The sequence below is a fragment of the Sceloporus undulatus genome, chromosome 2 (assembly GCF_019175285.1).
Source record: "Sceloporus undulatus isolate JIND9_A2432 ecotype Alabama chromosome 2, SceUnd_v1.1, whole genome shotgun sequence".
Taxonomy (NCBI): domain Eukaryota; kingdom Metazoa; phylum Chordata; class Lepidosauria; order Squamata; family Phrynosomatidae; genus Sceloporus; species Sceloporus undulatus.
Window position 1 is genome coordinate 54,686,059 of NC_056523.1, and position 17,607 is coordinate 54,703,665.

Genomic DNA, 17,607 nt, shown 5'->3' on the forward strand with positions numbered 1-17,607 from the left:
AGATCACTCAGAGTATCATTTTATATCACAGAAGGGTCAGGATAAGAAAACAAGAAAAGAAGATAGTTCAGGTCACCCAAATGGTCTGTCTGTCACTCTCTGTAAGCATTCCTGACTCTTGATTGCTAAGTATGGTTTCCCTTGTAATCGAAAATTTCCTCATCTATGTAACTATTACAGGCATCCTGTCTTTTTTTGCAGGTAGCACACTTGTCATGGCCAGTACAGCAGCAGCACACATATTAGTATTACAGTCTGGTTCCTAGCCCAGAGACCAACAGTGTTGTTTAAATGAGTTCCCCAAAGCTAATTTTGATAGTTAAGTGGCAACTCATACAGAAGAAGCAGAAATATGAATCAGTCAGTGTCTCACTAAGTCTCAATGTGCCCCTGTAATGTGACATTAATACAGGCCTCTCGCAGAGCCAAGTCAAATAATATTGAACCCAGCCTATTTATATCTTCTGGCTTTCTCTCCATCCACATGAGACTCTGACATCAGCAGCAGGGTTGAGGTACAGCCAGGCTTTCTGTCTCTTTCATCTGGTCTGTAACTCTCCACTTCTACTGCCTGGTTTTCCAAAGCTATAAGGATCCCAAGAAATGAAAAGTACAAAGGAAAAGAAGGTAAATATGTCCCCTTTAAAATGGCTTAACAGATGCAGAGTTTTATTGCTGAGGTTCAGGACAGTAAATGGTTGAAGGCTGAGCCTTTAGTGGCAAGGTGATACTGTTGTACACAAGGCTGGAATGGAGGCTGTAGGCAGTCCTTAAGAAGTATAAGAAAAAGGGCTTACTATATTCTACAGGTTTGAGCTGATGAGCATAGAGAGACCATTTCAATATGGAATTCTGATGAACAGCTGTTGAGATTGTTCTTCAGGGCATAGCTTTTCGGACCATCTGATATGAGGGATGCATTTTTTCCTCCATTATGCCAAGGACCACTGGCTACAACTCTTTGTTTTTTTTCTTGGAAACCCTCTGCAGACTGGCTTGCAGGCTGGTACAAGTCCACAGTAGCATGGTTTTAGAGCACTCAGTAGAGGAATCCTCTCTCACTTATGGAAGTAACTTGTACACATAGCTCCTTGGATTACATGAATTTTCCTTACCGTATATACTCGACTATAAGTCAAAAAATTTATGCCTCAAAATGAGCTTCAAAATCCCAAAATAGACGTATATAAGGGTCAATATGGTAATCCCCCTTTCCAAGGCTGGGACTGCCAAAACTGGGAGAAAAAGAGAGTCCAAACCTCCTTTGAAAGCTGGGTTTGGGAGGAAGGCAAGAGAGAAAGAGAAATGGGGAGAGATCAGCTTTGCATCCAAAACCTCCTTTGCAAAGCTAGGATCAAGAGGAAGGCAATAGAGAAAGAAATGGGGGGGAATCATAGAGTTGGGACTGGGAGAGACCACAAGGCCATCCAGTCCAACCCCCTGCCATGCAGGAACTCCCAATCAAAGCACACCTGACAGATAGCATCCAGCTTCTGTTTAAAAACCTCCAAAGAAGGAGGCTCCACCACACTTCGAAGGAGTGTGTTCTACATCTAACAGCTTTTACTGTCAGGAAGTTTCCCCTAAAGTTGAGGTGGAATCTCTTTTCCTGTAGCTGTCATGTAGAGGTATGGAAGTACTCAGGATATTTGGAAACTACACTCAGTATTTCATTTCAGCAAGTATCACTGATCTCTTAAACTCACCAGATCAGCCTTCTATCCCAAACCTCCTTTGCAAGGCTTTTTTCTGGCAGAAGCCAAAGGAATGGCAAGAGAAACAGAGCGGTGAAAGGGGTTTGTTTAGTAGTTTTCTGTGTTAAAATCAGGCAAAGTTATAGTTTAAAAAAGAGTACTGAGAAGCTTCCTGGAAACTTATGAACAATAGCCTTGGGGATTGTCTATTCACCTCTTTTGTGATTGCAGTCCTTGTGATTTCAGCAGGGTCAACCAGTGTGCAAACTTTTAAACTGTAATAACCCAATGAAGCATGTTATTGGTTTCATTAAAATATACTTCTAGTTAAAAATGTATTCAGAAGATGTTGTAGCATGACCCAACTATGTACATTCCATTCTTTATCAAACTGTTCATTTCAGTTCAATGTAAAGACAATTCTTACGTTAAACAGGATATTATGATGTTGCTTTGCAGTGAGTCGCCTTTTTTAAAAAATGTGAAGTTTGTGCTTTACTACATGATCAAACTTGCACTCAAAGAGTTGTAAAATATAAAATTTATGGAAAGTTATAAAGTTACAGAAATTAATCACTGCTAGTTCTCTGGCACTGTTTTCTTTTGCTTCATCTTTTAGATCCTTTGTTACACATCCCTAAGTTTTACTCTCAACTTACCTAAGGGTCACATCAAAATCCAAAATTTTGGCCCCAAAACCTGCCCTCGACTTATACATGAGGTCGACTTATACATGAGTATATATGGTACATTTAAAGTCAAAGTTAGTAGCTTTTTTCCTGTATGAGGTTGAAGAAGTGTTAAAATAGGAAAAAATGTGTCCCAAATGCAAAAGCTAGACTACCTAATGCTATACAGATCAACAAGTGGACAATTGCAAATGGAAGGAAATGAAATTTTAGCCTAGTTCTAGACTACTTTTACAGATTAAACTCTGGGAATCAATTTTTACATTTTTTTTATTTTAAAAAATCAGTTTATGACTGTTGAATTATGAGCTCAGAGTACATTACTGTGCAATGTGAGATTAGATTGTGCCTTCTGATGTGTTTGGTGAGTTATTTATTGGTTTATATTGTTGGTACCAGGTTTTTAACTTGTGATATATTAATTAATTCTGATAGGATGATTAAAGTTATGAATGCATGCCAAATGTGATAAAAGATGAAAGACCAGAGTCTGACACAATGACTTCAGGTCTTCAGGTAACTGAAGAAACTAAAGGAAATGACTGCAGAAATGCTGCTTCACAGCAGTCGGAACAAAAATTATGTAGCACTGGTGTTAACTGTATTGTGTACTAACAGATCTGTCCAGGTTTGCAAGGATTAGAAACCTCTTACCCCTCCACCTGATCCTCACACTTCTCTTTTCTCTGTCATTACTCTTTTGCTGTTTCACTGGTCTTTCTCTCTTCCACCCTGTTGCTTTTTCAGCCTTTCTCTTGGCTCCCTTCCTCCCCTTACTCATCAAGCAGTGGGTCTTTTTTCAGTTTTCAAAGAGTTCCTAGATTAAGAAAAAACATGGGAAGGGAGGAGTGCTTTAGTCCTACAGTGCCTTTTCCTGGTGTGGAGAGCAGCTACCTGAAGCATTGTGCCTGTTTCTCTGTGCATACATATTCTTTATGTGGTTCAGGATAGTGGATTCAATAGCAATAGCAAGTACAATTCTATACCGCTTATCAGTGCACTTAAAAGCACTCCCTAAGCAGTTTAAAATGGAGAATATCACACAGGAGGTTTACCGTGTGTAAATCGCCATTAAATGGTCAGAAATCCTGCAAAACCTGTGATTGGCATTCACACCACTGCACTTTTCTCCCGTCAATAAATTGTAGTGGAGGCATTGCTCACACGTCCTTTCGGTAAAGAGTCCTTGGAGCCACTATTTGGCAAAAACAGAAGATCCCGTTCTTGCCAAATGGTGGCTTCAGGGATGCTTTACTGACGGAACAAGCGGGCGATGATGCCTCCACTATGATTTATGGGTTTTGCACGATTTCTGACGAGAAGTCCCAGCAGACTGGAGGAGGTAAAATGTTGTCCCCATCTTCAAAAGGGGGGGGGGGTCCCAACAATTATCGTCCAGTTAGTCTGACATCAATACCAGGAAAGATTCTAGAGACGATCATAAAACAGAGAGTCTGTGAACATCTAGAAGACAATGCCATAATCACAAAAAGTCAACACGGGTTTCAGAGAAACAAGTCATGCCAGGGAGTGGAACAAACTCCCTCAGAGTGTAGGGAAGTCTCCTTCTTTGGAGGTCTTTAAGCAGAGGCTGGATGGCCACTGTCAGGGATGCTTTGATTTGGATTTCCTGCATGGCAGGGGGTTGGACTGGGTGGCCCTTGCGGTCTCTTCCAACTCTATGATTCTATGAAATCTGACCTTTTTCTTTGAATAAAAATGGCAGCTTGATAGATGAAAGGAATGTCGTAGATATAGTATATCTTGATTTCAGTAAGGCCTTTGACAAGGTTCCCCATAACATTCTTGCAAACATGCTTGTAAAATGTGGGTTAGACAAGGTAACTGTTACATGGATTTGTAATTGGTTGACTGGCTGAACCCAAAGGGTGCTCAACAATGGCTCCATTTCATCCTGGAGATAAGTGACAAGTAGGGTCCCACAGGGCTCTGTCCTGGGGCCAGTGCTATTCAACATTTTTATCAATGACTTGAATGACAGTATTGGGGACATAGTTATCCAATTTGCAAATGACACCAAATTAGTAGTAGTAGCTAATACTCCAGAGTACAGGATCAAAATTCAAAATGATCTGAATAGACTAGGTCAAAGCTGGGCCAAAGCTAACAAAATGAAATTCAACACAGAGAAATGTAAGGTACTGCACTTAGGGCGGAAAAATGAAAATGCACAGATATAGGATGGGGGACACCTGGCTGAACAAGACTACATGTGAAAGGGATCTAGGAGTCCAAGTAGACCACAAGTTGAACATGAGTCAACAGTGCGATGCGGCAGCTAACAAGGCCAGTGCAATTATTGCTAAGGAAAAAGCAACATGGGATATACAGTGATGGAAATAAAACATGTATGTGAGAGTCACTATGACTAAGCAAAAGCAATTAAGAAGCCACACAGGTGTAAAAGCTAATGTAATTAGCAAGTCCTAAATTCCAAGGACAGAAATGCAGAGAGTATAATTGAAAACACCTGAGAATTGTTAAGTGGACAAGGTGAGATGGTGAAATCATTTAATTATGGGTTGAAATATGAGAACCAATGAAAATGGATGTACACGCCCACTGGGTGGAAACTGACAAGAGTGGGTGGTGTTTTCCAATGGCTATAATAATTGTTATGAATCCCAATGTATTGTGTGGATAGTTGTGGAGTATTTGTATATAGTAGAATAAAGTAGATCTTTTATATAAGACTACTGAGTTGTCTGGTGTCTTGGGTGAAGATACAAGAGCCAGCAGGATCCTGGAGAAGTGTGAAGACTTCTGTGGAAGCACGAGTGAGAAGGCTTGGAGAGTTTGTCAGGGTCTTCAGCCTGAAACTCTGCTGCTTTAGAGCAAAGCTTTAACCACTGGCCAAAACTGGTCAGCGCCGGTGCATAACAAGGTGGTGAGTTAGAGCCAGAGGTGAAGAGCTACAACTCCCATCATCCCTGACAATTATAGGCTGCATCAATAGAAGTATAGTGTCTAGATAAAGGGAAGTAATAACACCACTCTATTCTGCTTTGGTCAGACCTCCCCTGGAATATTGTGCCCAGTATTCAAAAAGGACATTGAGAAACTGGAGCGTGTCCAAAGGAGGGCGACTAAAATGGTGAAGGGTCTGGAAACCATGTCCTATGAGGAACCACTTAGGTATCTGGGGATGTTTAGCTTGGAGAAGAGTAGGTTAAGAGGTGATATGATAGTCCTGTTTAAATATTTGAAGGGATGTCATATTGAGGAGAGAGCAAGCTTGTTTTCTTCTGCTCCAGATAACAGGACCTGGAACAATGGATGCAAGCTAAAGGAAAAGAGATTCCACCTAAACGTTAGGAGCAACTTCCTGACAGTAACAGCTGTTCAACTGTGGAACACACTCCCTCGGAGTGTAGTGGAGTGTCCTTTCTTGGAGGTCTTTAAGCAGAGACTGGATGGCCATTTATCAGGGATGCTTTGGTTGAGAGTTCCTGCATGGCAGGAGGTTGGACTGGATGGCCCTTGTAGTCTCTTCCAACTCTATGATTCTATGATTTCCACATGCTCTCTGGCTGAGAATTCTAAATGCCCTTCCCTAAATTGCAAATCCCAGTATTCCAGAAAAGGCAACCAGAGCAGTAAAAGTGGGATAATAGTATTATAACAATATCGTGCAGTTTGCAAGGCGAGTTTCCAAATCTGAATTTCTTGTGGTAACACAAGAGGGAACATTTGCACATTCATCACCACCCATGTTTATAGTATTATGAGGCAAACAGGGAAATGGTTAGGAAAATAAGAAAAGTTCTGCATCAGGCTAAAGGCTTGCCTTGGCCAGCATTCTCTTCACACACACCGGCCAAGGAAGCCTCCACCAGTAGGGCATAAATGCAGTAGCATCCTTCTGCTCCTGTTCCAGAGTGACAGAGGCATATTGTACAAGATACTGGAGAAACACCATAGTCATAATAACTAGTAGCCATTCCCAGCTCTATGCTGCATGGGTTTCTCCTACCCCCTTTATAAAGCCATCCAAATTGGCAGCCATGATCACATCTTCCAGTAGCAAATCCCACAGCTGTGCAAAGAACTCTTGTATTTTATCTGTCTAGCATCCCATTCCATTCAGCTTCACCAGATGTCCCTCGCTTGTAGTATTATCAGCGAGGGACAAAAACATCTTTCTATATTTTGTTTGTACCATTTATTTATTTAATGTGTTTGTTTATTGCCCTCTCTTTAACAGGGCTCTGAGTTATTTTATACTCTTATATTCTCTGTTATTCCTTTTTTTCTCTTATGTGAAAAAGACACAAATATGTATTCTAAGAAAACAGTTTGTGCTTTCCTTTTTGAAACACTCCCTCAAGAGCATTTAGCCCCAAAGTTTACAGTTTTTCATAAACAAAAAAGAGAGCCAGCTGTTTGAAAGGACACAGAATCATAAGGTTAGGGTTGCCAGCTCAGGATCATTCCAGGCCCTGAGTTTTCAGAGCCATAACTTGAGAGCTAGTGATGATTCCTGGTGATGTCATTAAGCACCAATGATAGTTGCTAACCTACTTGGGGAGACAGAATAAAGAACATTTAATCTAGCCAGAAGGTGGATGCAGAGCAGAGTGGAGGGTAAGCCCTGGCATCACAGCTAAGAAGGAAAGAGGACCCTAACTGGGGCGCATTACAGACCGCCCAAAACGGGTGGTCTGCCACTGCCGCCATTTGCAGCACGGAGGAGCCCCAGCCTACTAACCACATGGCTCCTCCGCGCAGCAAAAAGAAGTCCCAAAATAGCACTTCTCTTTGCGGTGCGGCTATGATGCCGCGAGGCGCCAATGGCGCACTCGCACCGTTATTTGTGCCGTGCGACGTGCGGACGCAATGTCAAGATGGCGGCCCCCATGTGGATGGGTACCGCCATTTTGTACGGACTCGGTCCATACTAGGATTGAGGGGCGTCCGGAAGTGACGCCCCTTCTCAACCCTACTACGCCCCTTCCTAACCCTAATACGCCCCTTCGGTGCATCTGTAACGTGCCTAAGCAACTACAGTGGGCCCTCAGTACCCCCTGAGGTTTGGTTCCAGGGAACGCCCCCCCCCCCCCCGATACCGAAATATGTGGATGTTCATGTCCCATTAAATACAATGGCATAGTAAAATGGTGTCCCTTATATAACATGGTGAAGTCAAGGTTTGCTTTTTGGAATTTATATCTTTTTTGAATATTTTCAAGCCATGGATGCTTGAATCCATGGATAAGGAATCTGTGGATACAGAGGGCCAACTGTACATAGAGAGTTTTTTTTTAATTGCAGCAACAAAACAAGATTTATTTTAAGCCTTGCAAATTGCAGTAAGTTGATGTTCTGCTAGCTTTCATGGAGATGTGCATACAGCCCTTTTCTTTTCTCTGGAACTAAGCCCACCCCCCACCGCAAAACTGGAGAATTTGCACCCTTGTCTCCCACCTGTAGATGACCCATGAAAACTGGAGACTGAAGGCTAGGCCTTGAGATCTACCTAATAAGGTAGATGAGAAAAATCCCAAGAACAGTGAGAGTTGTTGGCAAAATAGATAGGCCCAAGATAACATGCAAGTAAACATAATTCTCTCTCAACCTCACCCAGCCACCCACCCATACCACCATTTCTGGCTGGAAATGCAAATTACAATATTGTACATATAGTCCAGTATTATCTTTATAGAGATACTGTTGCAATATAGTACCCAAATATGTCTGTAAATGATGCAAGAGTGGTCCTCAAGAGAGAAGTAGAAAGGGAATTAGGATGGAGCTGGAAGGACAAGGGAATATCGCTAAACAATTCCACTCTCTGTCTGAAGATATTTCATGTTGGACTATCATTCAACACAGAACAAACTGGACAAACTAGGGAGAACACTAAAGAAAATAAAAAATGAAGGTATTAGAGTTATAGGTGACCTGCTTGATGAAGAGAGCAACCCATGTGGGATGGAGAGACTCACCAATTTAATTGGAAAGAAGTATTGGGTCCATGCAGCTAGAATTAATAAACAGTTAAAGGATATAGTTAAAAATATGAAAGAAAATAACATAACACCATTGAAGAGGATCATAAAAAAGATGCTAAATGAAGGCAAAGGTATTATTGGATTTATATATAGAGTAATATTAGAGCATCAGTTTAAAATCATAGACATTTTGAAAGGAGTTTGGGAAAGAGATCTAAATTTAACAAGTGAAGATATACAATTGTGGATACAAGAGGTTAAGAGAAACAAGCACACTAGAATAAAAGAGCAACAGATGAAATTAATAGGGCGATGGTACAGGACCCCTTCTCAGTTAGCACTTTTCAATAACAATCTAACAGCTAAATGTTGCCACTGCAGTGGGTCCAAGGGTTTTTACATGCATATGTGGTGGGATTGTCCGTTTGTTCAGAAGTTTTGGGTGAAGTGATAAGAGAGATTAATACAATTAGAGGTAAGGATGTTCATTTGAGCAAAGAGAATTGTATAACTTTACATTTGAAGAATAAGGGACTGAAGAACAATGAAGAGAAAGCAATAAAAATATATATATTAAAAGCAACACAGGCTGTGATAGCATCAGGATAGAAAGAAAGTAAAAATTGGAACTTCACTAAGGTAGATAAGTATTTGGCAGATAACCTGTTGTTTGATATTATTAGAGATAGAAGATTAAAATATACTGGAGAAAGGAAAGTAGAAGCTTGGGATTTGGGTTGGGAAATCCTGCTTGAGAAGGTTAAAGGGAATACGGAGTACAGTGAAGTCAATAATTAAATCCCACATATTGAATGTTAGGTATTAATTGTAAACAGTGTATTCATCCTAAACTCTTCAAGCCGTGCAGGAGAGGGGAGTAGGGAATGGGGCATATGCAACATTGTACAGTATATATGTTAAAATAATTTAATAAAGATTTATTTAAAACAAACAAACTGGACAAACTGGATGGAATTATGGTATATTTATGGGAATGGATCCCTGTTGCAGATTGGTACATTCCCCTCCCCCCACCTCCCACTTGTGATTGAATCCTAGTTAGATCAATAGTCTACCCAGCCTTGTACTGTAACTGACAGCCTTTTTACATATATTAAAAAAAATATTGGAGATCTTAGGCAATGGTATTTTTCACTCCTGGCTCCTGAGAGCTTTTAAATGGAGATGTTAGGTATTTCTTTACTTTCTACATGAAAAAAACTGCGTCAAGCTGCTTTCCCAATTAAAACAGTGATCAGTGTGGGAAAAGGACAACATTAAGTGTACAGTACAATATCTGAGTGGTGTATTGCAAAGCATCCAGAAATTGTACTGACAGTTTCATCATCATCATAACAAAACCACTCTGCTAACTACTGTACATACTCATGTATAAGGAAAAAAATTTATACAACAAAATTGACCCAAAAAACCTGGGTTGACTTATACACAAGTCAATATGGTAATAAGATGGCAGGGAGGGCAATCATTCACTCCCCAAGGCTCTTCTCAGCCCAGCTGCTTTCAGAGGGGGCAGCTGGATTGGGAAGATGCAGGAGAAGGGAGCAGGACATCCTTTATGTCCATGGTTACATGCCCTTAAGTTTTACCCTCGACTTATCCACAGATCATATAAAAATCCATAATTTTGGCCCCCAAACCTAACCTCCACTTATACACGAGATTGACAACATACCACAACAAGTAAGTTTCAGTCGTTTCAATTTACCATCCCTTCACCATCTACTTCACCAGAATATATCATTACCTCATCTCCCCTGCAGCATCAGTGAAGCAAAAAGTAGACAACAAACCCCTTTCATTATGACTGTATTTACTCGTGTATAAGTCTAGAAATTTTAGTCAAAAAATTGACCCCCAAAACCTGGGTCAACTTAGCCACTGGTCAATGTAAGTACTGAACTTTAACTCTTATTTTAAAAAGGAACCATCCCCTGGTGAAATACAAGAGCATAATCTGTCATGGAAGCACTGACCCCCGTCTATTCTCTAAACCATCCAGCCTTTAGTATGAGCACAAATAGTGATGCCTACTGGAATTTTGCAAGTTTTTTGGCATTGTTTTCCTTTGCTTCATCCTTTAGATCCTTTGTTACATGCCTCTAAGTTTTACCCTTGACTTATCCCCGAGTCATATCAAAATCCATAGTTTTGTATTTCGTGTATTTTTCAAATGTACATCTGAAACTCTTTGGACAGCAAGGAGAAGGAATTCTACAAATGCCAGATGAAGAAAAGTGGTCCACTCTGAGCTGATTCATTACCCAAAGCAAATTATGGCACCTCAAATAGATAAATTTCTAATAGAATTATATTCTAAATCCTGTTCCTCTGTTATTTTGGCTGTAAAGTTTATTTTCTTGGAGTCAGGTGAGAGTAGCCTTCTCTAAAAAAAAAAAAAAAAGGACAGAAATAATGTTCATTCTATCTTTGTACTCCAAGGTGGTCAGAATGACATAAATAGAACTCCCTTATAATTTTATCTTAACAAGAACCCTGTGAGGTAGCTTATGTCGGCTGATGAAAGTGACTAGCCCAAGCTCATCTGGATAACTTCACGGCTAAGCAAGCATTTAAAATGAAGCCTGTTCCTTTAAAGGCTTTATACCCCAACACTCTATATGACTGGCTGTCAGTGGCATTTGTTAGTGGAGTTCACTCAAACCCTTGTACTGTTACCAAGACAAATGTTTAATGGGCCAGCATCGGTACACATAAAACCCATATAAACATTCCCTCCCCCCAATAATTTAGTGAGAATACAAATATTCAGGCAGATGTGGGTAATTTCCTCAGTTTTCCTCCTTCAGTGGGTATTATTCATCCTATGTCCATTGAAATACTGTAGCTATTGGTGGGGGGATGCTAAAAAACTGAAAATTGAAGTAAATATTATTTGGGGGTGTAGAATTTTTATGGGGAAGCAATTCTCTAAATTTGCCCCTCTCCCATATCTACACCCCTGGTCCACTGTGACATATATGTATATAGTCTGGGAAAGATTTAGATTTTAGAGTAGTGAAACGTGCTCCCTGGTAAGTAGGTATAGGAATACAACCTTTTATACAATTACATTTACACTCTGTTCAGGGCATTAGTCATTTTCACAGACAGCAGACATACAGCAGGCAAAGCACAACTGCAAGACTTTTGTTAAAGAATATGAGAGCATGCTGTGTTAACTACCATAATAATTACTGAATTTAAAACTGAATTACAGAAAGAAAACCAAATTAACATTGTCAGGACACAAAGCCACCAATAACAGTAATAAAATGGGAGCTTGTCGCTTTCCCCTCTCCCTCCCTTTATATTAAGACTTAAAGTATGCTATTTCCATTGTATTTATACATAGCAACCTAGATTTTCTAAGCCATTGAAGACCCAGCAATTAGCGTATTAGGAAAGTGATGGTATCACAACTGAGCAGGCAGCTGACAAGAAACTGATAACAGCATTATATTGCATTGTTCGTTAGATACAGTAAGGGATTTGTGTAGTACATCCATAGCAAAGGCTTGCAGAATTAGTGGTTATAAAAACTTTTTAAAAATGTTTTCTGGTTTTATAGGAATGTGATGTTCTAAATTCAAAAATGACCTCAGATTTGCTCAATCATGTACAGTTTTTTCACAACTTGCTTTGACATTTCTCTATTGTAGTATGTAACTGGATGAAATGATCCTGCAAAGAGTAAGAACTTTATCACTTGAGAAAAGAAAGCTGATATAGAGTCAGAGAGCAGAAGCTTTCTCTGTGCCTCTCTGCATGTTGTCATAGCACTTCCATTCTCTTCCCGAGGGAGTCATAAAAGTGTGCTTTTTGTCAAACAGATTTTCCAGTACAACAAAAGGCATGCTTTTATGACAGTCTCCCTCAGGAAGAGAAGTGCTATGACAGCATGTGGAGAGGCATGGAGAAAACAGCTCCTCTCCTATTCTATTTTGGCTGCCTTTTCATATGTGATAAGGCTCTAAGAAAGGGGGAAAGTCTTCCAATAGACTTTGAAAACACTTCAATTCATTAATATGAAACACAAAAATCCATTCAAAAGCACTAAAAGAAATCACACTGGACCATCATTGTCCACCCTTAATCAAAGCTGAGTAACAACTGAATTGATAAAAATATTGAATTTATTAAAGATGCATATGTGGTAGGACATTTTTATTGTGTATTTTTTTAAAATCCAGCACCCCAAAATACATTAAAACAGCTACAATATTGAAAAAGTTTTTTCATTGCAGGCGTATATAGTTAGACACTGAATTGCACTCACACTTTAAGAAATTCTCCATGTCTTGATCCAAAAGACAGAGCACAGCTGGAGTAAATCTACGCAACTACTTTACACCTAACTCAGCATTATTTTATCTTTTCATTTCTAGCATGCACATTGAAAATCTGGGATTTTTAAAAGCCTATTTCAACTGCATATTTTAATACATAATTACAACAAACAAACAAACAAACAAAATCCCAACATAGCCATTCCCTACCTGTTAGGATTCAGGTTCTGCTCAGAATCCTCTCTGTCTATGAAGTAGACAAATATTATGGAAACTGTTTAGGATATCATTAAATGGTCACCAACATTGCCAAAATAATATCATTTATAGAACTAATTGTTTTTTTAAAATAAATATTACAAGGCAATTTCATCAAGGCAGACAAAAAGAAAATTATAGTTATAAAACTCATTGAGGTGCAGAAGCAATGAGCATAGAGGTTGAGGAGAGAAATCAGGAAAAAGTTCATAGTGGCTACATAAGAGTAAATTAAATTAAGATTAAATAAGATTCAGCTATCTCCGTATCACTGATTCCCCCTGCCCTTTTATTGGTTCTAATATTCCAGCCTATCTTTCTGTGAAAAACAGTGGAGTATTTTTATGTGATTTTCATTCTCTCATAATGAAACCTCAGACTTTTATCACATGGGGAAAATTGGAAGATTAACTGAGTGAGAATCTGGGGTCATCCAATGTATTGCATGTAATTTTGCAAAAGACTTTCACACGACATTGCATGTAAACAGGTTGCATCCCAAACAGAAACGTGCGAGATCCCTGAAATAGCTCCTTTTGCAAAAATACCAAATTTGCAAGTCCATATCTATCGTGAATTTGTGTTCATTTCGCATTTGCCTTAGTGTGAAAGGCATTTCCAGTTCAACCATGGGATTCCCCTCCCCCCCATGAGAAAGAAACTTCAATTCTTATGATCCTTTGTTGTGAGTTTGCTTCTGGTACTCCTTTGTCTTCCCTGGCTGCTGAGAGGAAAGCAGCTGTTTTTCAAGGAGGAAAGAGCGAAGACCGGGGGGGGGGGGAATAAGGATGAGGAGCCTGAGCATGCCTCCTTATTCTTGTCCACTTCTAACTTGGGGGGGGGGTTAACTCTCTTTGGGTCCTCATATAGACTCCTCTAGACTCTGAAAGCCTGTATAGTAACCCTGGGGTGAAGGAAGCTCTCGTATTCAAATAGAAGCATAAAATCTCTGCGATGCGATACTCCTTGCTCTGTGCATGCGCAAACACACTAATTTGAAATCTGGAACCTGATGGGTACGTACTCGTATGATAATTAAGTTCGCATTTGTGCTCCTTTCTCCCTTGGATGCACCGCTGTGTTGCTTATGCATATGATAAGTAATCATGCAACTTCAAGCATTTCTGGGAGGCTACCGCTTTCTTCTTTTTTCAGGATGATGATACATTTCCCCTGTATGAAATAGTCTGAGGGACTCCTCTTTATTATGTGTAATGTAAATATTGGATTGTATTAAAGTTTTGAATTGCAACACAAAACAGTGCTGTTTATCTTCCTCCCTCTCCCCAGCATCAATTGCATTTAATTTCCTTGTAAATGTAAGGAGACTGTAGGCCTTTGGTTACCTATGAGCTAGTCCAAATTCAAGATTGCCAGAGAGAGCCTGTTCTATATTCCACCATCCTCTGAGGCAAGATGGGTGGATACATGGGGATCTAAATTCCTTTAGATTTTCCAGTGGGCAGGAAAAACTGTTGTTTCCCAGGGCATTTGATCCTTAAAACCAGGAGTGGCTACTTTGACTGTGTTACATTATCAGTTTTTCAAAATTATTGTAAAGAAGTTGTTTCAGTATGTTCTGAAATGTTTTTGTGCATGTTATGTTTTAGCTGTTTTTATCTATCTGGTGTACATCACTTTGGAGGCCCTAGTAGGCTGAGAAGCAAAATATAAATGCCATCAATCCATCAATCGATCAGGCAGTGCCTCTCTATAGTTCTGCAGGCTGGCCCAAGTTCGGATTCTGCTCCTTCTTGCTATTCGCTTTATCTTTTCTACTGTCTGCTTGATCTCACTTCAAGTGTTGTTAACCTGTTTAATGTTTATGTACTGTATGTGTCTTCAAGTTACCTGTCAACTTACTACAATCACACGAATTTCACAGGATTTTTTAATGCAAGGAATACTCCAAGGTGGTTTTCCTAGTTCCTTCCTTTGAAATATAGCTTACAGCTCCTGATGTTCATTGGTGGGCTCCCATACACGTACCAACTACAACTGACCTTGCTAAGTTTCCAAGATCAGATGGGATCTGGTGCCTTTGGGCTGTTTTATGTCCTGTTAAAGCCATCGTTACACACTGCAGCTGTGTGTAGGTCATCATAATCAATGTGCTTAACTTGGTATTTATTAACACTAATTTCTGACAAACTATAAGCTTCTTAAAGAATTGTGGTTGGTATTCTTGACGCCAAGAGAACAGGGCTGGAATTCAGTACAGCCATTCTTTCATATTCATGGATTCTGCATCCAGAGATTCAGCCATCCATGGCTTGAAAATATATATTTTTTAAATCCAGAAAGCAAACTTTGATTTTTGTCATTTTATATAATTTTACTACACTATTGTATATAATAGGATTTGAGCATTCACAGATTTGGTATCCACATGGGGTCCTTGAACCAAACTATAGCGGATACCAAGAACCCACTGTATTGAGTCCCTATATCACTGCCTAGAGTCCCAATATTGAGAGAAAGGCAGGATAAAAGAAAATAATAATAATAATAATAATAATAATAATAATAATAATAGATGGATAGATAGATAGATAGATAGATAGATAGATAGATAGATAGATAGATAGATAGATAGATAGATAGATAGATAGATAGATAGAATTTGGAAAAGCTGCATCTTTGGACTGCAGCTCCCAGCATCCCCCAGCCATCTTAGGCAGTAGCAATGATTTCTCTTGCATCTCATTTTAAACAATAGCCATGCAGTCTCTCCTACCAGACTTCTAGTTTCATTCCTGAGATCACATTTCCTATTCAAGTCTAGGACTGCTTGAACTCAAAGTTTGCCCCAAAGTGCCAGGATTTTAGCCGGCTCCTTAAGATCTACAAAGGTTCAAGGATGTACACTCAAGACAAGAAGGCAGAAACAACAGGCAGTGCCTTCAGGGTTCTTTCCAAGCTTTTGCGCCTAGATTTTAGCCTCTTATAACTTCCATCTAACAGTTTCAGTAACACATTATTATGATCCTTCCCCTAATCTCATCACCTACCAGTATGATTTCTTTACTATGCAACTAAGGACAATAAAAAGAGAGAAAGTGGCTGCACTGAACTCCAGGGAGCAAGTCCTCTCTGCAAGTGAACATGCACAGACCTGGTGCTGCCTCTTACCAAGAGCACTGCAGCAAGGAGGCATACTGGACTCACATAGACAAAGTATTCTTACCATCTAAAAACTGTTTTTTACTCAGCAATTTCCACCTCACTCACATCATTGCTTGTGTTTTGTCTCCCTTGGCAACCTTCATGTACAGGAATAAAACAGTATGGTTTATAGATGCTCAATCCTGCCTTTCTGTTCTTTCCTCCTTATTGGGTGTGAAGTTATTAGTTCATAACAATGAGAAGATGAAGGAAAATGGGTTCTTTCCTTCCTTTCCCTCTTTTCATTTTCTCCCATGAGCTGTTAAATTGTCATTTCTACCCAGGAAGCTCCTTCAGACCAGAATGTCTAATGCAAAATATTATCAAAATGTTATCTCAGTGGGAGTCTTATTTCTATGTATTAATAGCTCTTTTGCAATTTGTATCCAGGATTTGCTGTCTGAAATCAAATAAAACTAGCAACTGTCTCTCTATTACAGAAAAATACAGCAACACTAAAGAGAAACATTTTCTTGTGATTAACACAAATATTTAGAGTGGTTATCTCTCACAATTTAAACATTTAGACTGGTTATCTCTCACAAATACACACGCTCAACCTTTGCCAGTGTCTCACAAAGTTACTTTTCAAAAGGTAGCACTTTCCTTTTCTGTTATTCAAAATGATTAAAATAGTTACCCTTAGCATGAGGGGGAGAAATTGAGCCAAAGACCTGTAGGACAAAACATACCTAAGTAGTGAAGTATACACACCCTGTAATGATAAAAGTAATTAAATATAATTACAGTTATGTCACAAAATAAACTTTGCCATCCCTTGTTATGGGTTATGACAATTTCAGATGAATGAATTCCAGGTCAGACCTTATTTACAGCTAGTTACTTCCAAGGTCTGGTGCAGAGCTTGTAGACTTCTTCCCTTACACTGCAGACTTGACCAAGTTCAGTTAGTTGAGTTTTCCCTCGTGACAATTTATACTATTGAATGTATATTAACTGAGAGGGGGTAGGACTCAGTGGCCCATGAGACCCCTTCCAACTCTATGGCTGCATCCACACTGCAGAAATAATCTAGTCTGACACCACTTCAACTGCCATGGCTCAGTGCTATAGAGAGTTACAGTTTGTAGTGGCACCAGAATGCTCTGCAAAGAAGGCTAAATATCTCTTAAAATTACAATTCTCAGAATTCCATAGCAGTGAGCCATGGCAGTTAAAATGGTGTCAAATGGGATTATTTCTGCAATGCAGATGCAGCCCATGATTCTATAATTCTGTGAATGCTGAATGTCAGGCTAAAGTTGCTGTATTAGTTAATGTCTAGTTAAGGTGTTGTTCATTTGCCCAAATCCACCAAAAATCGGAAGTTAAGTAAGAACAATGTTTAAGTGGACTTGGATGCATAGATGAGGAAATGCTTTACAATGAGTTTTCATGACAGAAGACTTCAGCGTTTGTCCTTTGAATCTATTAAAATAAGAAAATTGTATACTGGTTAGTGCTTGTTCCATGGATTCTTAACATTCATCACATGGTTAATATTGCACATTTTGATTCA

The 17,607-nt window shown here is 39.4% G+C and overlaps 1 protein-coding gene across 3 annotated transcripts in view; it reads left to right on the forward strand.

The window, feature by feature from the left end:
* The first annotated feature begins 493 nt into the window (after nt 1-493).
* KBTBD12 (kelch repeat and BTB domain containing 12) overlaps nt 494-17,607 on the forward strand; it is a 75,399-nt gene continuing 58,285 nt past the window's right edge. For all 3 annotated transcript variants that reach the window (XR_006102453.1, XR_006102452.1, XM_042454449.1), the window contains exon 1: nt 494-627. The gene's annotated coding sequence lies outside the window, so the exon portion shown is untranslated. The remainder of the gene's footprint in view (nt 628-17,607) is intronic.